The sequence below is a fragment of the Suncus etruscus genome, chromosome 4 (genome assembly GCF_024139225.1).
Source record: "Suncus etruscus isolate mSunEtr1 chromosome 4, mSunEtr1.pri.cur, whole genome shotgun sequence".
Taxonomy (NCBI): Eukaryota; Metazoa; Chordata; class Mammalia; order Eulipotyphla; family Soricidae; genus Suncus; species Suncus etruscus.
In genome coordinates, this window is record NC_064851.1 from 129,264,429 (window position 1) to 129,288,063 (window position 23,635).

The 23,635-nt window shown below is 33.0% G+C and overlaps 1 protein-coding gene across 1 annotated transcript in view; it reads right to left on the minus strand.

Moving 5' to 3' along the window:
* The window catches only part of SGCZ (sarcoglycan zeta), a 1,030,117-nt gene that overhangs the window by 190,905 nt on the left and 815,577 nt on the right, over nucleotides 1-23,635 (minus strand). The window lies entirely within an intron of this gene.

Consider the following 23,635-nt stretch of genomic DNA (forward strand, 5'->3'; position numbering starts at 1 on the left):
TTGACCTATCAAGTGTTGATAGGACCGTGTTGAGGTCTCCCACAATGATTGTGTTATTATTGATTTCTTCTTTCAGATTTGTCAGTAATTGTATTAGATAATTTGCTGGTCTTTCATTGGTGTTTAATAGTCTGATTTCTTCCTGTTACACATATCCCTTGATTAGTACATAGTGTCCATCTCTGTCCCTTACCAGTTTTCTGAGTATAAAGTTGGTGTCATCAGATATTAACATGGCCACCACAGCTTTTTTGAGGGTATGTTTGCTTGGATGATTTTCCTCCAGCCTTTGATTTTGAGTCTATGTTTGTTCTGACTATTCAGATGTGTTTCTTGTAGGCAGCAGAAGGTTGGATTCAACTTTTTGACCCATTTTGCCACTCTGTGTCTTTTAATTGGTGAATTTAGTCCATTGACATTGAGGGAGATGATTGTCATAGAATTTAATGTCATCTTTTTAGATAAGTTTGCTGTGTTTGTTGGTCTCTCTTGTCTTAACGTAGACCTGTCAGTTTTTCCTTTAAGGCTGGTTTATCATCTGTGATGTTTCTGAGCTCTTGTTTATCCATGAAGCTGTGTATTCTTCCTTCAAAGCTGAACGTGAGTCGGGCTGGGTGCAGTATTCTTGGTGAGGCATTCATTTCATTCAGTCTTGTCACAATATCCCACCACTGTCTTCTGGCCTTGAGAGTTTCTTGTGACATGTCTGCTGTAAATCTTAGGGATCCTCCTTTGAATGTAATTTTCCTTTTTGATCTTTCTGCTTTCAGTACTCTATCTCTATCTATGGGATTTGTCATTGTAATGAGGATATGTCTTGGGGTGTTTTTCTTTGGGTCTCTTTTACCTGGTACTCTTTGGGCATGCAGGATTTGATTGCATGTAGTCTTTAACTCTGGGAGTATCTCTTTGATAATGTCTTTGACAGTTGGTTCTTCCTGGAGATCTGCTTCCTGGGTTTCTGGGACTCAATGATTCTTATGTTTTTTCTTTTGAGTTTATCAAATACTTCTATTTTCATCTGTTCGCATGCCTTGGGTACTTTTTCCATTGCCTGTTTGTTTGTCTTAAGGTTCTTTTCCAATTTCTTCTGTTGTGTTGAGTTTTTCTGCATCACATCTTTCAGTCCTTCGATTCTCTCCTCAGCTGCTGATACCCTGTTGGAGAAGCTATCCATTGAGGTTTTCAGTTGAGCAACGTGTTTTTCAGATCTGTTATTTCAGTTTGTAGTTTTTTTTATTTCTGTCTTTGTGTTCTCTTCAGATCGATCTATGCTTTTTTTGAGTTCTACGAACATATTCCATATTTCTATTCTAAACTCCTTATCTGAGAAGTTAATCAGGTGGTTGGAATTTATTAGTTCATCTGAGCTTTCGTCTTCATTCTCTGTGGATGGTATTTTTCTGCGAGGTTTCCCCATTGTCTCGCTTGTAGTGTGGTTTTCCCTGGTGTTGTGGTGGGATTCATTGGTTAGAAAGAGTGTGTGACCTCGAAGCAAAGCGAAGTGGCCGAGCTCTTCTGCTGCCTCTAGATGACAGTCCTCAGTGTGAACAAAAGCAAGGCAGGGTGGAGCAACCACAGGCCAGAGACCTCAGCTTATTGGACAGCGACCCCCACAGCCAGAATTTACTTACTTGGCAGCTTCAAAATGCTTTTTTTGGGGGGTGCGCTTCCTAGGCCTCTGAGGAAATCTTCGGGGATTCAGAAGCACAGGCAGACAGGCGTAGAAGTTTCTCCTGAAGTCCTCAGAGTCAAGAAAGCTATTTTTAATGAAATAATTGGAGTAGGAAAGTATGGAGTTAATGTTTCATGTCATTGCCCATAAGAAACCAAATAGAAGTATTTTATTTAGATTTAAAAAGTATGTGTAATATATGTTAGGACAAATTTTTACTGCTACTACTACATATGTTTTATGATTAACTTTTATTTCTGATATCTATCAATTATTTAAAAATGTAGTTTCATAGATGGAAATCTATCGTAGAGTGGGTTGAGCCTTTGGATTGCAGATGGTGAGATTTGATCACCCTCATGCTCTATATGATCCCACTCAGCCTGCCAGGAATGGTCCTTGAGAATGAAGCCAGGAGTATGTGGCCTAAAGCAACAAAAATTTAGTGTCCTAGGGGCCAGTGTGATGGCCCTGTGGTAGGGCTTTTGCCTTGCACACAGCCAACCCTGGACAGACCCCATTTCCTGGCATCCCATATAGTTCCCCAGGCCTGACACAAGTAATATATTTGTGGAGTCACTCCCGGTGGGCCTCAGGGTTTACTTCTAGCTCTGGGCTCAGAAATTGCTAATGGTTGACTTGGGGGACCATACAGGATGCCAGTAACGAACCAGGGTCGTCCAGGGTTTGCCTGTGCAAGGCAAATGCCCAATTAGTGTGCTATCATCACTCTGGCACCCAGGAGTAATTTCTGAGGGCAGAGCCAGGAGTAACCCCTGACTGATGCAGGTTATGACCCCAAAACATAACACCCCACCAATATTTAATAACCTAGATTCTCTAGAACTTTTTGTTGTTGTTTGTTTTGTGGTCACATTGGCAGAACCACACACCTTGCCCTACTTTCAGAAATCTATCCTGGCAAATTTAGAGGACCATATGCAATGAAAGCCAAGTTGGCTGGGAACAAGACAAATATTGTGCTATCAATCTGACTCTTAGAATTTTATCAAACATTACTATATCCTATGAAATACCACTATTAAATTTAAAAGTTAATTTTGAGTAAATTATGATTCATACAGTGATAATAGAAGAGTAAAATATCTTATGTTAACGAGTCAAAATTAAAAATGGGAAGCTAGAAATATATAACACTGAGAAGTTGAAGATTCTAATAAAATAAAAGTACTTCAGATAAAATATTTTAATAATATTTTATATTTTCTAAAATCAGTTCACATATTAAAGAAAGAGAAATATAAATAATTTTATTACATTTCAAAAATACCTATAAAAACTAAAATATACATCTCAAGTCATAATTAAATGGCAATTTCTGTTGTTTTATTAAATGTGAGGCAGACATATCAAATGAAGAAAATACAGAAAGAGGGGCCGGAGAGATAGCATGGAGGTAAGGTATTTGCCTTTCATGCAGGAGGTCATAGGTTCGAATCCTGCCGCCCCATATGGTCCCCCGTGCCTGCCAGGAGCAATTTCTGAGCATGGAGCCAGGAATAACCCCTGAGTACTTCCGGTTGTGACCCAAAAACCACACACACTCACACACACACAGAAAGAAAATATAGAAAGAGCAACAAATCCCCTGATTCAATGTCAATATGTATCTAAAACACTACTGTGAAAGATATGTAAGCCATTATGGAAAAATATGTTTTTAATCAGAAACTTTCTTTGACTTACATGTATTATTATTATATCAATTATATTACATGTTATGTTATGTCACTATTCTATGTTATGTTAGCTTACCTCATTATGTTAATCAATTTTGTCTCTTGAATAAATTCTTACAATAAAAAAAAGAAAAGAAAGAGCAACAAATCATATAATTTTAAAATTTCCTTGTGGAAAATCACAGATCTAATTTAGTTTTAGCTGAGTATGAATCAACAAATTTAACTTAAAAATAGAAATTAAAACACAAGGATCTTACAGAATGGGAAAGAACTAGAGATGCCTTTGACTGTCTGTGGAAAAATACCATTAAAGTATTTACATTATAGTGTATGTCTTCTCATTTAGGCTGACAATTTGCCCCTTCACTCTTACTGAAGGAAGATAGTAGTAATACTGAGATGCCAAAGGAAAAATTGGCATCAAAACAATTAAGAGTCCCCTAACATTTGACATAGGATCAGTAGATTTTGATATTCTGAAAATGATTATGTCCGACAGAGATTACATTCACTTCTCCCACCTCAGACAATAAGCACACATACTTTCTTTATAAATATATAAAGGGAAAATTAATACATGGTTTACTTTTAAAGAAAGGCTGCATGGGATAAAAATAGAGAGATGCTAGCACAGAGAGCATTTAGGCTAACTAAATAGGTCTTGGGGGAATGAGAAGATGAATAGTAGTCTCAATTATGTTCTTTACTGCTAATGACTATAGTTTTGACAAGGGAAATGGGGTTTTCTGCCTAGAGTGAGGCAGGGTGATGGAACTGAGAATGCTCAAATTGATTGCCTAGAAATCACTATCGGTGAAAGGAAAATAAACAGGTAATCACAACTTGCCAGGCAAGCTGCATGTATATTTGTCCTGCATTTGTTTTCTGGGTATGTTGGTATGCACGCATGTACTTTCTTGTCATCATCTTGAACGGGTTGCTAGATTTTATTTCCTAGTTCTGCTGTCCACAGAGAGGTATTGCCTTCCGAGATGTCAGGTTTGACTTCCTGTTTCAAAAGACCCACAGCTTCTTCTCCGGTTATCGGATGACACATCATGAAAACAACTCAGAGATTTTTTTGTTCTAGTCTGCAAATTACTTTATTCTTGTATTTTCCCTGATTTGATGATATCTTTTCCTCACTTATGATTCAATGATCCATATAATGCTTTTTACAAAAACAAGTCATCCGTTTCTATATGTTAGAGCCAAAATTTGTTTAATCTTCGCTAATTTTATTTTAGTGTTCTTTGAGAAGTGAAATACAAATCAATAGTTTATTTTACAATTTTATTCAAAAACTACTTTTAGTTAAAAAGAATAAATATATATGTATACACATAACATATAAATATTTTTTTAATTTTTTTCTTGTTTTGGGGCCACAGCCAGTGATGCTCAGATGTTATTCCTGGCTATGGACTCAGAAATTGCTCCTGGCTTGGGGGACCATATAGGATGCAGGGGGATAGAACCACTGTTCATCCTAGGTCAGCCACATGCAAAGTAAATGCCCTACCTCTGCACCACTGCTCAGGCCCTACATATAAATATTAATGTATATGCATATATATTCCTTCTTTCTATTAATGATTTAAATATAAATTAATATTTTATTGTATTCATAGAATATACAATTACTATTGCATATATATTACATATATAAAGTATTGCAAAATATTTTTTCATATTAGGAAAAATGACCAAAATAAACACACACACACAAAATTGTTTTGAAATAAAGCCATCACTTTTGCAAACTACACTAAATGTAAAACAATATTTTATTCAAAAGACAAAAAGGCTTTATGTTTTCCCAGGCATAGATATTTTTAACAGTTTTACTTCTGATTCACCATGAATATTGCAGAGCAACACCCTAGACATTATTTTAAGACTGAAATATTAATTTTTTATGATGTTAGTAATGTCAGTAGCAAGTGATTTTCTGCTAAGTCTTTCTCTAGAACTTATTTGTAATGAAGAATCAAAGTCCAAACTATTTGGGAGTATATATCCAGTCAAAGTTTAAGGGACTAGTCACTCTGAAGCAGTTATTCAATTCAGAAAAAAGCTTAGACTCTTGTGACAATTGCATAGTCATTCAATACCCATTTGTTTCTTTTACTTTACCACAGAAAATGTCAACTCTGAATCCAGTTCTAGGGAACATGACTTAAGGTAGATATGTGTGTTTATTATTTGACACAGACTTGTAAAGTATTTTGCTATAACTGCTTAATGACTAATTATAGTCATTCAGTTACAGATGTTCTCACCATATCAACTACTAATATTTGTAGAATAAATGTCATATAACTCTTAAAATTGTGTAGCCCTTTGTGTGTGTAGTTTGTATTCTCAAGTACCATTTATAGAAAAATTTGACTCTGCCTATTGATGGCCTCTCAATACTTTTTCGTTGTCTTTTGATTTTTTTTTTGATTTTATGCTTTCTAACTTACAATAATGGCTGTTACTCTGAAACCCATTAAGACTTGTTTTTAAAATGGCTCTACTTGTTCCTAAGCAGCTCTAAATTAGCTACATTTTTATTACAGTGTAAATTGGGCTTTGTGGTTATTCCATAGTTACGCTTATTTGAAGCAATTGTTTGATCTTACATCATGGATACTCTGCTGAATGTAAATGGGTCTTTTTCTTCCTTACATTAGCTGTCAGAAATCTAATATAACTTTCTAGTCTTTTTTATATTACTATAAAATGCCTGCAAATTCCTACTTGCAGTTTGGTTCTGAAGCTCAGTCTTTTAATCCTTTTTTTGCCTTTGACCTACCTCATTTAATCTCCTAATTCTTTCACTAAAATTTTTAAGTTTATTTTACTTTATCTATCATCAAAATGTATGAAGACCTTTCTGGAAAATATTTAAAAGTATGTAAATAACAGCCAGAGATTGTACAGCAGTTAAGGTGCATGCCTAGCATGCATCTGCTCCAGGTTTCAACTGAAGAACCACATGTTCTTTGAAAATTGTGAGTGGGGTACAATTGAGTACCACTCAAGAGGTCTCCATCAAATATATAGATGATTATATATGAGATAATTACAAACTCAGAACATGATTTAGTTTAGTAAACAGAACACAAAATAGGAAAGATGACAAGACAAAGAATGCTTCCTACATCCTTTATATAAAAAAGTCAGAAATCCTATGGAATAATATGACTAGTTTCTTTATATTAAGTTTTATTCAATTGTCTACCATTCAGAATGGTCTTCTTTTGTTTTTCTCTTATCCTGACTGTATACATACCCTAAAGATAACCTTTTGGAACTTTGAATAGACAGATATGGAATGTGCTCTCAAACCCCCTCATCTATGCTTATGGATGGTTGTTGAGCTTTATAGCTCACATATTCACAGCATAGACAATGATTTAAAGCTAGACTTAGAATTATTCTGGTTTAAGTACCAATGTTAAAAGCACACTGCATTGTGATGATAAAGCATTTTTTATGTTTTAATAAACAAAATATTTTTGGGTCCATATCAGTAGTGGTCAAGAGTTATGCCTGACTCTGTTCAGGGATCAGTCCTGATGGGCTCAGGGAAGACATGGGATGCCAGAGATAGAACCCAGTAGGGATGCATGCAAGACAAGTGTCTTGCATTACACACACTGCGTAATCTCCCAGACCCTGAAATTATTTTAATAAAAATCAATTCAACTTATATTAGAAAAAAAGCCATCTTTTAGGGATTTTTTTTTACATTTCTTTTATGAGTAATGACATTTCCTAAAGTGCCTGAAATATATTATTTAAGAAAATAAGCAGAAAACTTGTTGCTCCTTGTATTTTAATGAGTTAAAGAAAAGAAGGTATTTTTTAGGAGAATCCAATTCCTAATAATGTATTTAGATGCTTCCGTTCTTTAGAAAATCAGATATAATGTAAGGTACTTCATCTGAAATAATTTAATAAAGAATGGAAAGCAGTTTATACTAAAAATGACTTATTAAAAGCTTATGGGCAACTACCTAATTCCTACTACTTACTAAAATGCTTTAATCTCACAGTTCCATTACTTTTTGGACTATATATATATACCAGAATGTAAAGCACTATGTATAAATATATGTATTTATACATAGATATGTATATATGTATATATATCAAAATGTTAAGTGCATATGTAAAGTGTCATTATTTAGGTTTGAGATTTGAGGTTTTATATGAAAACATAATTTTTATCTGCTTAGAGATACATGCCAAATTTACATTTATTTTATTATCCTATTGTTCCTTAGATTAAAATATGATCACTTTTATTAAAAGATTTTACTTAACTATAAATTTTGTCTTAACTGTCATGCAGCAGAGACCAGAAAATAATATTGTAAAATTTATATAAGAATACACAATTCTAGAAACACATTTCAAAATGCCTTAAAATTACACTTAAAATTCCTATATTGTAGTTTAGGGTGGCCACTATTATTTGTTAAATTAATGATAAGTATTTTTTATTTAAGGAGTATATATGATGCATATTTTATTATACTCTGGAATTGCTTTTAACCTTACCAACATTTAGTCAGTTTATTGAATGGATTAAAATTCAAATATTTTCCTTAGACAATAGTTTTTGATGAATTACAATTATTTTCAATATTGTTCAACCCCATATGCACCAGCAGGAGTGCCCACTTCCTTTCACCAATATCCAAAGTTTTCTTCCTCACTTTCCCATCCATTTTGTAAAACTCAGATCAGTAAGTCAAATGTAATTCTGCTGTCTTTTTTTCATTTGTTGCTCTCATGCTATGCATATTTATAACCCAGATATAATAAATTATACTCTTATCTATCCTTTGCATTCTGATTGACATCAGTAAGCATGGTAATCTCTAACTCTATTCACATTTCATGACTCATCTTTTCTTACGACTGAATAGTATTCTGTTGTCTTTTTATAATTCAGATTCTTTGCTCATTTATCATTGGGCAGTTGGATTATTTATACTACAAATGGACTATATTGTACTACAATGGACATATATACCCTTTCTAATTAATGTTTTTGATTGTGAGATAATAATATTACTTTTTTGGGAAGACCGTCTATAAATTTAAAGAAAAGCAATTATAAGAGATTTCCTCTGATTGTTTAGGGAAAGAAAAATTGGTGAGAAGGAAAGGAACTAGATCAGAAAACTTTACTGATAACCTAAGTATAATCCAAGAACTCTAGCATTTTTTCTTGGTTTATAATGCTTTATTCCATATGTACACATTGGATTTCAAGATATCTTAAAAATACCTCTTTAATTTAAATGATAAGAAAATTTTGGCACTTTTTTTTTTTTAATAAACTGTTCTCAAACTGTTTAAACCGTCCAAAAATTATTTGCAACTTCAAATACTATTCGGTTGGTGAAGATTTAAACTGATTCTGGCTTTTCATGACTCATCAACCCCTAGTGGCAACAGAACTATGAATATGGCCCTAGTGAGCTAAACCACTGTTAGGAGCAGGCCAACTCCAAACCTGCTGTGAGCCAAATTTTGTTTGCAGTCTTCAGCACCTGCAAACAGGTTCTTCGTGGAGTTCAGGAAAAATTCCACGAGGAAAAGGTGGGCACGCGGAATAGCGAATGACGGAAATATATTATAGAAATGAATGAAACCACACAGATTGCATGGGGACTTGCGTTTACAAGGAACAAAACGGAGACAAATTTATTTTTTGAGCTGGCTGACTCTTAAAGGTTAGAGGCAGGGAAAAAAAGGTGCAAATTCTAGAAGTTAAAGAGACTGGGGAAAGAAAGGAAAGACCCTGGCTTAGATTAGCATATTAAAGAGTTGATACTGAAGGTGAAAAGGCAGCTTGTAATTATTAGGGAAGTTGGAAGAGTGAGGAATGTTTCAGAGTTTGGGGGAAAAGTGAAAATTACTTTGTTTTGAGCTAAGTATATGGAAAAATCTGTTTCTTGGCGCCAGAGTAGGAAAAATTACAGGGAGCTGTTAAGTGGGAGACTTTAGGCGGGATTAGTACTGTCCTTAGAAAGAATTTACTAAGGCCTGATTTCTAATAATGGTTAAAAATAAAGAGAGAGAGAGTTACAGCCACATTTTAGAATTATTGCCAAACCATCCACGCAAAGGGTCAAGTGATTTTGATTGCTCTAAGCGGGCCTTTTTGGCAAATAATTCCTTTTCAGGAGAACACTACACTTTTGGTGTGTGTCCTTCCTGAGTGAGATGTGGCACAAACCCAAGTATTACTGGGAGTGACCCCAACAAGTATGGAGGTCTTTACACTACTTTGAATAATTAGAAGTTTTCAATGTAAAGGAAATTATCTTCTAAATGGGCAGCAACTCTGATTAAATAATTGGCCTCAAAACAAAATAAGTAAAACAAACACTATGAAACAAAAAAGTGTATAAAATGCAGGATACCAATAAATATTGGTCAATAAGGGAAATTAGTAGTTATCCTATATAACTTCTTGGAGTATTTTTTTCTTGTTGTGGAGGAAATACCCAGCAGTCATCAGGGATTTTCCTCAACTATCATTGTGGACATTACTTGGGAACCAAAGTGTATGCTGGAGATTGAACCCAGTTTGATCAGTGCAGGCATATACCCTGCACTCTGTATGATGTAGCCCAAACTTTTTGGATTTTATTGAAATATTAACTTAAACATTTGTAAGATAAGATTTTTTGATGCCAAAGTGCAAATTCAGAAAAATAAAAATTACCTGGGAACAATACAATGGAAAATTGTTTAAAGCAAGGTGTTGGCATATTTTAGATGTGATTAGTAATCAGGGCAGGCTCCAAGAAAGTCATGATTGAGAGGAGGACTATGATAAAAAAAAAAAAAAGCTTTGTAAATAGCAAGGAGGGGCCGGAGAGATAGCATGGAGGTAAGGCGTTTGCCTTTCATGCAGGAGGTCATCGGTTCGAATCCCGGCTCCCCATATGGTCCCCTGCGTCTGCCAGGAGCAATTTCTGAGCCTGGAGCCAGGAATAACTCCTTGAGCACTGCCCAGGTGTGACCCAAAAAATCAAAAAAAAAAAATAGCAAGGAAATATAAAAATAAATTAATTGTCATATTATAAATTGACATTTTAAGAAAGCAATACATGTAGAAAATTCACAGTAAACTAACTATAATGTATAATACAATATCAATGTGAAGAAATAAATTTCATAAATCAAAATACAGTAAGAGTACCACAATGGTGACCCCAAAACAATAAATAAATTATACTTTAAATAGAAAATTCACAAATATGGTAAAACAATTAATGGATATTAGCGATGTCAGAACCTCAATACAGAAATAAATAGTAAAGAAAAAGCTAGTATTCTGTTTTATGAGGCTGGGATTAATTATACTGTCATATTCTAAGGCATGACTATGCCACACAGTATGCCAAATCCCTGCTAAAATGAGACAAATTTAAGTTTAGACTTATACTTACTTATTTTGGATCTTATCTTTTATTTGCTGAAGACCTTTCGTTACACAAAGAAAGTATATTATCTTCTGTAGGGTTTGCAAGAAAGCCCATGCATTCTTTTCTCAAATGGATTTCAAGAGCCAAACCAAAAATGTTGCATAAATCTTCTCTAATCATTTAAATTAGAAAATCATAGTATGTACATAAGATCGAGACAAACTTTTATTCTTTTCTTTCTTCTTTCTTCCTTTCTTTCTTTTCTTTCTTCCTTTCTTTTTCTTTCTTTCTTTCCTTCCTTCCTTCCTTCCTTCCTCCTTCCTTCCTTCCTTCCTTCCTTCCTTCCTTCCTTGCTTCCTTCCTTCCTTCCTTCCTTCCTTTCTTTCTTTCTTTCTTTCTTTCTTTCTTTCTTTCTTTCTTCTTTCTTCTTTCTTTCTTTCTTTCTTTTTTCCTTTCTTTCTTTCTTTCTTTCTCTTTCTTTCTTTCTTTCTTCTTTTCTTTCTTTCTTTCTTCCTTCCTTCTACATTCCTTCTTCCTTCCTTCCTTCCTTCCTTCCTTCCATCCTTCTCTTTCTTTCTTTCCTTTCTTTCTTTCTTCTTTCTTTCTTTCTTTCTTTCTTTCTTTCTTTCTTTCTTTCTTTCTTTCTTTCTTTTATTTCTTTCTTTCTCTTTCTTTCTTTCTTCTTTCACTATCTTTCTATTATTATTTATCTCTTTATGTATTGTCTTTTTCTTTCTTTCTTTCTTCTTTCTTTCTTTCTCTTTCTTTCTTTCTTTCTTTCTTCTTTCTCTTTCTTTCTCTTATTCTTTCTTTCTTTCTCTTTTCTTTCTTTCTTTCTTTCTTCTTTCTTTCTCTCTCTCTTTCTTTCTTTCTTCTTTCTCTTTCTTTCTCTTATTCTTTTTTCTTTCTCTCTTTTCTTTCTCTTTCTTTCTTTCCTTCCTTCCTTCCTTCTTTCTTTCTTTTTCTTTCTTTCTTTCTTTTTCTCTTTCTCTTTCTTTCTTTCTTTCTTTCTTTCTTTCTTGCTTTCTTGCTTTCTTTCTTTCTCTCTCTCTTTTTCTTTCTCTCTCTCTTTCTTTCTTTCTTTCTTTCTTTCCTTCTTTCTTCTTTCTCTCTCTCTTTCTTTCTTTCTTTCTTTCTTTCTCTCTCTCTCTTTCTTTATTTCTTTCTTTATTTATTTATTTCTCTCTCTATATTTCTATTTCTTTCTTTCTTTCTTTCTTTCTTTCTTTCTCTCTCTATTTTTCTTTCTTTCTTCTTTCTTTCTTTCTTTCTTTCTCTTTCTTTCTTTCTTTCTTTCTTCTTTCTTTCTTCTTTCTTTTTTTTTTTTTTTCTTTCTTTCTTTTTCTTTCTTTCTTTCTTTCTTTCTTCTTTCTTTTTCTTTCTTTCTTTTTTCTTTCTTCTTCTTCTCTCTTCTCTTTCTTTCTTTCTTTTCTTTCTTTCTTTCTTTCTTTCTTTCTTCTTTCTTTCTTTCTTTCTTTCTTTCTTTCTTTCTCTTTTTCTTTCTTTCTTTTCTTTCTTTCTTTCTTTCTTTCTTTCTTTCTTTCTTTCTTTCTTTCTTTCTTTCTTTCTTTCTTTCTTTCTTTCTTTCTTTCTTTCTTTCTTTCTTTCTTTTTTTCTTTGTCTTTGGGGCCACAGCCAGCAGTGCTTAGGGATTACTACAGGCTCTCTGCTCAGAAAATGCTCCTGGCAGGCAGGGGGGACCATATGGGATGCCGGGATTTGAACCACCTTTGGTCATGGGTCAGCCCCTTGCAAGGCAAATGCCCTACCGCTGTGTTATCTCTTCGGCCCCAATTTTCTATGATAAATGATTGTGTACTGTGATTATTTTCTATCTTTTTAGTTTGAATATTTCTAAACTGAATTTTCATCTTATTTAGCTGCATTCTGCCAAAATTTTACTTTTATTTCTATAATTTATGTCTACTTAAAAATTCTTTTGGAGACTGAGTCATTACTCGACCTGTGATTTGTATTCTCTTTAAAAAATAACTTGAGAGACTGTCTTATGTTAAATTGTTTATTTTCCCAACTTTTTTTTTTATCTTTTCTTCTCTTTGTGAACTGTTCTATAAGGAATTTTGGTGAAAGAATCCCTCAGTTTAATGCTTATGTTTGAAACAAGTGACAGGAATTGTTGGACTTGTTCTTGTGTCCCCCGTATGCGTTGATAATGCCATGTGGCATTGTTCCTTGTTCGCATAGGCATATTAAAATAGAAAATTCTATATATAAAAATAAGTTCTTATCTGGTAGAGATGGGGACACACAAATCTTGTGGTGCAATGGGACCTTACACCCTGAACATTGACATAATGATCTGGCAAAGTCCTCAGAAGAATGGGCATTCACCCCTGAACCAGGGAATCCATCTATGAAGCATCCAAGTTTGTCTATGACATCATCTGGAAGTAATCCTCTACCAGGGAAGACCCTATTGCTGCTCTGACATCGATCTACTCAAAGGAGTCTTCTCTTAACACTGAGAAGTCTTAAACAACAACAATCTGCTTACTGGACAAAGCTTTCTGCATTGCCCTTTAATTGTGAGTTGAAATTAGAGAACACTCTGCACCATCCTGACTTCAATGTAGGATATACAGATTCCAGGATCTTCAATACAGAAACACGATACCAAAAACAGAGACTGTGTAAAAAATAGAACTGTATTGGCACTACGAACAATGACCTGGATTGGACAAACTAGTTTGCCTGGAGCCTAGAGTTGGTCTTGTGTCAGGAAACTTTAGTGGTAGGGTCTCCTTGTATTTAGGTCAAGGCTTTTTCTTTCCATGTCTCCCATACTTTGGTGGGTCTATGCAAACGATAATTGCCACTCTAATACCATTTTTACTGTGCTCCTTTGACTCTAAACCTTAAAAAATATAAAAACCCACTTAAACTTTTGAGGTTAACTTAAACTAATATGAAATGTAAAAAACTACTATGCCTTCAAGTTTAAGGAGTTACACAAATTTTATGGTTTTAGATTGCTTTGTGTACTGCTAAGAAATGTTAAAATGTACTACCGTCCGGTGGTCTTGAGGGACAAAGTAATTGTACATGGGTTCTGTTTTATTTTTCTTAATGTTCTTTGACTGTAGGTTCAAAATTGGGGTGTCAGCAGGGGGATTTCTTCTGAGAACTCTGTTTTTTGGGTGATTGTCCTTCCACTGTAACTTTACCTTGTCCTCTTTCTTTGCATCATTAAAATAAAGGGAAAAATAATAAAAAAGATAAAAATAACTTAGGAGGACGGGATATGACTTATATAAAGTATATCCACTGGATAAAGGAAGTCTAATTATAATTTCTGGCATTAAAAAACTAGTTAATTGATACATAACTTGAAATATATTGCTAAGTACAATATGTATTTTTTATAAACATATAAATACAATATGATAAGGAAAAGGTAATTTAAGAAAACATCTAGTAGAACAGTAAAATGTAGAGGTTATTTTTTAGAGAGATTTCTTTCAATTATTTAGCTAATTTAATATGTGTATGTCATTTTTTCACATTACTTTCAGACTGCTTTCAAGGTGACTTGGTAAATAAAACAATGTGATAAATTGTTCCTAATCTGGAGACTAAATGCAAAAGCATTCTTTATTACCTCTGTTCCTCATAGGTGCAAAGATATCTGAAAAAAAAACTGTGACTGGCAGTTGACATATTGTACCTTCAAAATCGGCAGATTTTCTAATGACAATATGAAATATATGAGCCCTTTCTCAGCACACTATTTTATTCAGATCCTTTATTCTCTGGTAGTCATATACACTGTGAAAGTCCAGATCCAGTTATTAAGTGAAAAAAGTATTGACTTTCAAATGGAGCCAAAATCTTACAGTTATTCTTTAGACATGAAATTTTTCACATACAGAGACTATAATACAGCAGTATCTAATTTTGGATAAGTTGCAAGCAGCAGTTGGACATATTATTTTCTTTCTTGACTTAATAAGTACAATATGTGCAGTTATAAATGAAGGGTATTTGTGTCCAAATAGCATCATTCATTTTCTATATTTTCTTTCCTACCATAAGTAGGTTATTTTTAACAATAAAGACCTGATACTTTGGTACTTTAATAAATTTTTGCCTATTTGAATGGCTTGCAAATATTAGGAAACTTTCAATTTTTTATTCTTTTGTACTCATATGAGATATTGTACATCTGCTTTGTGGTAGTTTCTTGTCAGATACTAAGACTGTAAAAACATTTTCAAATGCCCCCACAGACATTACTTTTTCTTATTTTTGTAGCATTTTCTATCACAAGAAGTTTTTCTTTATGTTCTAATTTCATAAAGAGGATTTATCTGATAACCATATAATTGATAGTTTGACTTCCTCTATTATTTAAAAATGCTATCCATTTTTATGAAGCCATTTATTCTTGATTTTTTGCTTCCCTTTTTTCTTATTAAATAATTGAATGAACCCATTCTCAAATTCATGGTATACTATCATCAGCAATTATCTCCCCGACTTTTTTTATAAGTTCTAATTACCTTTCTGATTGATAAGTAAATGCTATAATTTATTTTCTTCCTATCCTTTTAATATATAGCATAATATCTATGAATATGTATGTTATATGTACTGGTACTATGTTTCATGTTTGTTTGGAGATTGAACATTCCTTGTTATTTTTGTGTACAAATAATTTAGTATTCTTACTATAATATAAATACTTTATATTTGATAAATTTTAAATATATGTGTATATATTTTTACATAATCCTATAACATATTATTTTTCCTTGCATAGCATTTCATAAAACTGTTTTTACAATGTTGTACTTCTATACTTCTGAAATATATTTCTGACCTCATGAAGAAATAAGTTTTTGATTGGTCACAGAATTTATAATTATATTTTCATTTCACTAAATACTGCCTGATTAGTCCACAGGATAGCTTTGCTAGTTTTGAGTCAGCATTGATAAATGAGGATATTATACTTTCTTACTCCTCAATTACAGTTGATAGAATTTTTTTTCCTTTCTAAGCCTGGCCAAACAGAGAGATAATTTTTCATCTTCATTCATTGTTTTTATTTGGAATTCTCTGACCATTTGATAAGTCGTATGCCTCATCACTTTTCAATTAGACACTTAGGCATTTCTTATCTAAATTTCCTTTTTGTATCCTTTGCCTATTATTCTTTTAGATCCCCTGTCATTTACATTATTTATTTATAGGACTCCTTTGCATATTTTAGATTTTAATACCTTGTCTATTCTAATGGGACATTTTTCTCACCTGCCAAATACCTGATATCTTTGCCCATGATATTCTTCACTAAAGAATAATTTAGAATCCAAATATTTAAGAACAACACATAAAATATATGACTCTTTAAATCTTTTTAAGCTATTCCCATCCTAATATCATGAATTATTTTTCATATCTCTCAATTAGCCTTACATTTTTATGTTTCAGGTTATTTTTATAAGAAGTTTACTATTATAGAGAAAAGACTGGAAGTATAATAGTTACTGAGTTTAATAAATCATTTTTCTGTTTTTATTTCCTTTGTGTGTCATTGGAAAGTTTTACTATTTATAGTGTTTCCCAATATGTTGTATAAGATATTCATTTTCTTTCCACTTTAATAGTTTAAGTATCTTTGATAGTGCTTTTTACTCTGCTTTCCATATTTTGATTCTAATTTGATTCATCCTCATATTAGTATTTATAATTTTATAACTAAATTATTGTTATATCATAAAACATTTATAATTTTACTTAAAACTACAGGGAATTCAACAGAAAGTCTAAAAATTACAAAATTACTATATGTGTATATATATTCCATTTTTATTTTGGGATACATTCAATGATATTGGTTATTACTCTCAGTGTTTGGAGATTATTATGTATAAATACTAGTGGTGCTAATAGCACAAAATATAGTTTTAAGGATAAAACCCATTTTTATTGTGTGCAAGGAAACTTTCTTACCCTCTAGAATATATCTCTGCCCCCAATAAAAATATTGAAATACATGATTTACGTTATGTAATTTTTTTATTTTGGAAATCATTTTAAGTAATATGTTTGTTAATAAAATATATTAACAAGGGTATAAAATAAAACCATATTATCACATTTTATATAACCACACTGAAAGCTATGCTTTAATGCTTAATATTTCTCTTATATCTTTATATATTATTTTATTAACATAAGATTTTTATTGAAGTTATTTCTATTGTCAAAGAATCAACTTTTAGTTTATTGATTTTATCCATTAGTTATGTCATTTTTCTATTTACTTGTAGTGTCCCCATGTTTTTGCCTTCTTTCATACCTACATACTCAAGGGTACACACACAACATGTGTTCATGTACATACAAATACCTGTGTCCAATTTCTTTTGACTGTGAGAACTAGGTTGTAGTGAGCAAACCTAGTCTGTACTTAATAATTAGTAATTAGACTTTAATTAGTTTGTACTAAGTACATTTTCAACTGAATAGAAATAGAAAATTTTAAGTTACTCTTTTAGCTGGGGTTGAAAACAAACAATGAGTATTAAATAGTATGTCCCAAATATCAATAAATATCAGATGATTGGTAAATATCAAATACATATATATCAATAAAGAAAATATAAATTTTAAAAAGCTTATTTTATAGTTGAGAATATAAAACTGAGTATGAAATATCTTCTCCCAAGTTTCTGTGAATGTTATATTATTGGTACATAGCAAAGAAATGTATAATCCAACAAGGACTTGATACCAATCTTTCATAAAATAACAGCTGAATAAGTCATGATATATAAAGTTATAATATATAATATAATTAATTAGTCTTCATATACAAATCCATGTGTGATTTAGAAGGAAATACTTTATATAGTGTAATATCAACCAATAAAATAGAGAAATAATTAAATTAACACCTATTTACTAGTAAAGCAGGAATCAAAATTAGGTACAAAAACCTAGTAGTTAAGAAAAATAACCCTAAAAAATAATTAAAAATAAAATCATAATACTGGAAATTTAAAAACAATATATTTATATAGGCTCAAAATAATTAATTGCAATATATTTATTACTTACATGACTAAAAAATAAAATAATTACTATGGAAAAATATTCAAGTTTGCATCCAAGTAAAGGGATTTTTAGGCAACATGCATACCCTTTCAAGATAAACTGAGAAAAATGTCAGACCTGTTTTGTGTTATTTCTTCAAAACTTATACTAATATACAAATACTAATACTAATAAAGACAAAGAAAACCAAAATTGACAAACACATTTTAAAATATAAATTATATTTATAAAATAAAAATATTAATATAATTATAAAATATAAAATGGTGTCAATAGCATAAAATGTTTAAAAAGAAAAATCTATGGAACCATTTTAGGCTAAATAATATTAAGCCATGATTGTGTATGACCTTTAGCTATTTTTTTTTCATTTTTGGGCTACAGGGGTTAGTCCTGGTTATGTGCTTAGTCTTGGGTCAGTTGCATGCAAGGCAAATGCCCTACCACTGTGCCATTGCTCTGGCCCCTGACCCCTAGTTATTTAAACAACCTCAAAAGAAGAAAAGGAGAGGGAGGGAAGGAAGGATGAAGGGAAGAAAGGAAAGAGAGAAGAAAGGAGGGAAGAAAGAAAGATGAGAGGGAAAAAGGAAGGAATGAAGGAAGGAGAGAGGGAGAGAGGGAAGAAAGGAGGGAAGGAAGGAAGGTGGGATGCAAGAAAGGAGGAATAAGAAGGGAAGGAAGGAAGGAGGGAGGGGATAAAGGAAGGATGGAAGGAAGAAAGGAGGGATGGAAGGAGGGGAGGAGGGAGAGAAGAATGGAGGGAAGGAAGGAAGGAAGGCGGGAGAGAACAAAAGAGGGAGGGAAGGAAGGAGTGAGGGAAGGAAGGAAAGAGGGAAGGAAGGAGGTAAGGAAGGAGGGAGGGATTGAAGGAGGAGGGAGGGATGAAAGTAAGGAGTAAGAGAAGGAAGAAAGGAAGGAGGAGGGATGGAAGGAGTGAGGGAAGGAAGAAAGGAAGGAAAGCAGGAGGGAGGGAAGGAAGGAGGGAAGGAAGGAGAGGAGGAAGGAAGGATGGAAGTAAGAGGAATGGAAGATTGTAGTAAAAAATTATTACAAAGGGCAGGGATATAGCTCAAGTAATAAAACACAAGTGAGTCCTGAGTTACTCCTCTGGCATCTCTTGCTTCCTCTTACCCACAATACCATTGCTTGAAGAAGGGTAAGCTATGTTAATAGACTGCAAAGCTACAAGCAGGTCATTAGTCTTACTTTATGGGAGAGTTCAATTCACTAGTTTTATGATACCCTGGAAAGTCTCTCTCTCTCTCTCTCTCTCTCTCTCTCTCTCTCTCTCTCTCTCTCTCTCTCTCTCTCTCTCTCTCTCTCTCTCTCTCTCTCTCTCTCTCATTGTCTCACTTCCCCCTCTCTCTTTTGGACTCTAGGGATAAGTGTAGGTCACTTTTTGTGCAAACTCCTGTACAGTATATGGTTATTAAAAAGCTTCGACATATTAAAATATCACTCACTGGGGCCGTATAAATAGCATGGAGGTAAGGCATTTGCCTTGCATCCAGGACAGTGGTTCGAATCCCGGCATTCCATTTGGTCTCCTGAGCCTGCCAGGGGCGATTTCTGAGCCTGGAGCCAGGAATAAACCCTGAGCACTGCCGGGTATGATCCCAAAACCAAAATAAATAAATAAATAAATAAATAAATAAATAAATAAATAAATAAATAAATAAATAAATAAATAAAATATCACTCACCTGTCCATGGCAGTTTATAGTTACCTTTGTAATCCACAAAAGTAACCAGATATGGTCAGGACCTCACTTGTTTTAAGTCAGCTTTTTTTTTCTCTAATGACTTTGTCACCGTCTATCTGACAATAAAGCCAATTAGATCTTGAAAATCAACTCAGTTTGATTTATGCTACTAAAACCCATTTTCTTCATTACTTATGTTGACTTTTTTTATTTGAATAACATAGCATCTGTTGTTTCTCTAATGTGAAGTTTCTTTTTTTTTACCAATTTAAAAATATTTTCTGCAGAAGGTTTTGAGTTATGTAAATATTTTGTTTTATAACATAAACCACTGCTATCAACATAATTTGCTCATTTTTCCACAATCATTTTTCACAAATGTTTATTGAGGGGTGTCCTCCAGGCTGGTGCTCTGTAGTGAGAAGGTTTCTACCTGTGTTTCTCTTGTCAACTAGACCTTCAATTCAATGTAAGGATTCAAGGATGTTATGTTGGTCAGGTTCTACAGTGTTAGTGGCATCTCAGGCACCAGGCAGTGCTAGGGGCCACCAGGCACTCAGTCCATGCTGTTAAAGGAACCTTGAGATGCTGAAGATTAAATCTAGTTTGCACAAACTAAACACACACCCTAACTGTTCAACTGCTTCCTGGACTCATGAAATAATTTTTTAAAATAAGTGTAACATATAGTGTCCTAGAATGTGAGATGTTGGAGTATTACCAAAATATTTCTCCTTGACTTGATGAAAATGTGGTGAAGTCCTCTTATTTTTCTATTTTTGGCAACCAGGGCTATACACATTGGTATCGTGGGTGAGAGGAGGCAAGAGATGCCAGAAGAGTAACTCAGGACTCACTTGTGTTTTATTACTGTTATTGTTTTATTATTGTTTTATCCCTGCCCTTTGTAATAATTTTTACTACAATTATTCCTGCTATATTTGTTACTCTTTTGATGTAAATGTAATCATTATCTTCTTTCCTAATGCTCAATTCATTACTAAGTAATTTATTATTAAATGATTAAGCAATTACTTAGAACATAGAAGACTTAGAATATTATTGAGTGACTAATTTAGTGAGACAATAATGTAAATAAATTATCATTAATTATATTGTCAATGTATACATTTGGGAGAACTAATTAACTCCCATTTTATCAAATGGATTAAAATTCATTAACATGAAAATTTATTTTGATGATGAATTTCTTCCACATCTGTTGACTGTCTTTTTAACAAATGCATTCAATTCTCGAAGATGTTGCAAAGATTGAAGATATTGCAAAATATTACCCCTTCCCCACAAAGGAGTCTGTTATTTATTCATAAAATTAAGAGATAAGTAAAATAAGTCACCTAGTTATTATACCTAAAGTCCATAAGCAGGAAAGCTGGGCCCCACTAATATGCAAATAATGATTTTATTGGAATTTGAAGGAGAAAATGATGTGCCACCAAGAGAATAAAGGTGAACATTATTATAAAAAAGAAAGGCTTCAACATATATGAAGTTAAAAGAATATGGTAAAGGATTAGAGCGATAGACAGGGTTAGAGCATTTGCCTTGCACACTATTGACCCGGGACTGACCTGGTTTAGATCTTTGGCATCCCATATAGTTTCCTGAGCCTGCCAGGAGCAATTTTTGAGCTCAGAGCAAGAAGTTACCCCTGAGTGCTGCTGGGTGTGGTCCAAACTCCTCCTCTCCCCCAAACAAGAATATGGTGAAAAAAATCATTAAAATGCCACCCCCCCATCAATGTCCTAATAATAGAAACTCTTAAACAGAAAAGTGAAGTTTAAGCGAAGACTATAAATACAAATTTGTGAAGAGAACAAACATGCATTTTTTTTTAACTTGGGGGCCGCCTTATCTCAATTCTAAATGTGAAATCCCATGTGTTTCTCCTTGAAGAAGCTAGTGGTCTCATTGGCCATGATACCCCCTCCTTGAATCTCTCTTACTCTCTCCATGACACCTCTTGTTTTTTTATAAATAGAATTATTTTGTGTAAGATGAGGTGCTTATCTTAGAAAACTTGGGTAGAAATTAGAACTGACTTCTCTTCTACTAGATCTCATAGAACCCCATTGATGGAGATGATCCTTCCATAGATTTGTAAATCAAGTGGAAATCAGGTGCAACTTGGCAGCTACCTTGTTGACTTGAAGTTGGGTTTCAGTCATAAACAGAACACCTCCCTTCACCAGTGCAACATTCCCACCACCAGTTGGTGGGGACATTACTGTGTTTTTAATGTACAAATGAAGGAAGACATTTGTTGAATCTTATGACTGAATATACTGCTCATAGTGCATCTGAATCTAGACAATTTCCACAAAGTGACCTGCACAATTATTTCTAGAAAATTATAATGAGCAGAATAAAATTTACTTTATTTTTTTAGGCCATCTAGTTGGTGCTCTGTGCTAAAAAAACATTTTTGCAAAGTTTAGCGAATGGAGCAGATACTCCCAATGCAAATTTTGGGCTCCAGTTTTTTGAGCTAACTTTGCAATGATCGAAAATATCTTAATCTACACATAAACTTTGATTTGTCTAAGATTTGGGAATTATTTCAAAAGTGTTACTTTTCTTAATTGCTGGAAAGAAATTTTTTGAATGTTCATATTAATATCTTGAAAATCCTGAAGGTAAAATCCAGGAAAGTTGTAAAGTTAAGATGAAGACCTTGTTCCTCCAACTGGCTAGTTTAAATTAAGTCTTCAAAAATATGTCAAGTTTCCCTAACTGTGGGTAAAAATAGAGGTGCCAGAAAGCTAGTACAAAAGGTATGGGACTTTCCTCTTAGGTTAAATGCCTGGGAGAACATGCTTGTTCCCCCATGTGTTTCATCACAGAGTGAGGACCAAAACCTGAGCACTGAAGGGTATGATCTCAAAAAAGAAAGAAACCAAAAAAGAAAAATTAATAAGGTTAAAAGTGAAGTCTCTAATGCAGAGACTCTGCACAGAGTTAATATTTAATATAATTACACTTTCACAATATAATTTTAAACTAGACACTCTGTAATGAAATGTTCAATTCTGTTAGGAAAACTAAAGAATATGGCTACCTGTCTTTCCTTAAGGAAAGGTGGGTTTACCTGTCGCTAGTTATTTTACATCTATCTTTCTCCTGTTTGATTCTATTTCTTTTCTTCTCCTCACTATACTTTGGGGCCAAGTGTGTTGAACTTTTTTTTTATGAAAGTCTCAAGGATTGGAATCTAGTTTACATTTTAAATTATATTAAATATACACTACTTTAATATATCTAGTATAGCTTATTTTAACTTTTGACTATTAAAATGTAGCATATTAAAAACAGGGTATAAAATTTATAATTAATAAAAATATATTACATATAATTTTAGTATTTTAGAAAGCAATTGTATTCACCATTATAATGTTTCTTTTCAATAAATGAAATCTATTATTCAGTGAAGTCATAGAAAAAGTTAGCAATAAAGGAAAAAGTAGGTATTTGTAATTTATGTACAATGATAGAGATTTGATCACCCACTCAGAATATGTTAAATTCTGAATCCAGTTTTTGTTTGTTTTGTTTTTTGGGCTATACCAGGCAGCACTCAGGGTTACTCCTGGCTCGGCGCTCAGATTACCCTCCTGGCAGGCTTGGGGCACCATGTGGGATGCTGGAGATCAAACCTGGTCTGTCCTGGATTGTCTATATGCAAGGTAAATGCCCTACCCTGTGCTATCACTCTGGCCCCATCTTAGTAACAATAAAATAAAATAATAAAATAATTGAAGATCAATGAGTATTAAGTACAATTTGCATACTAAAATATAAGAGATGCTATATAGAAAATAGTGCTTTACTGTAATATTATTGTTAATTTTCATATCTATGAATATTTTTACATACTACACTGAATTGTAAAATTATATAGAGAATAATAAACACTGAAAGAAACTAGATCATATAAATAGGAGCAATTTTAAGCAGATGACTATAATAAGTTAAATAGGCAGTGCTTTGAACAAATATTTAATGGAAACA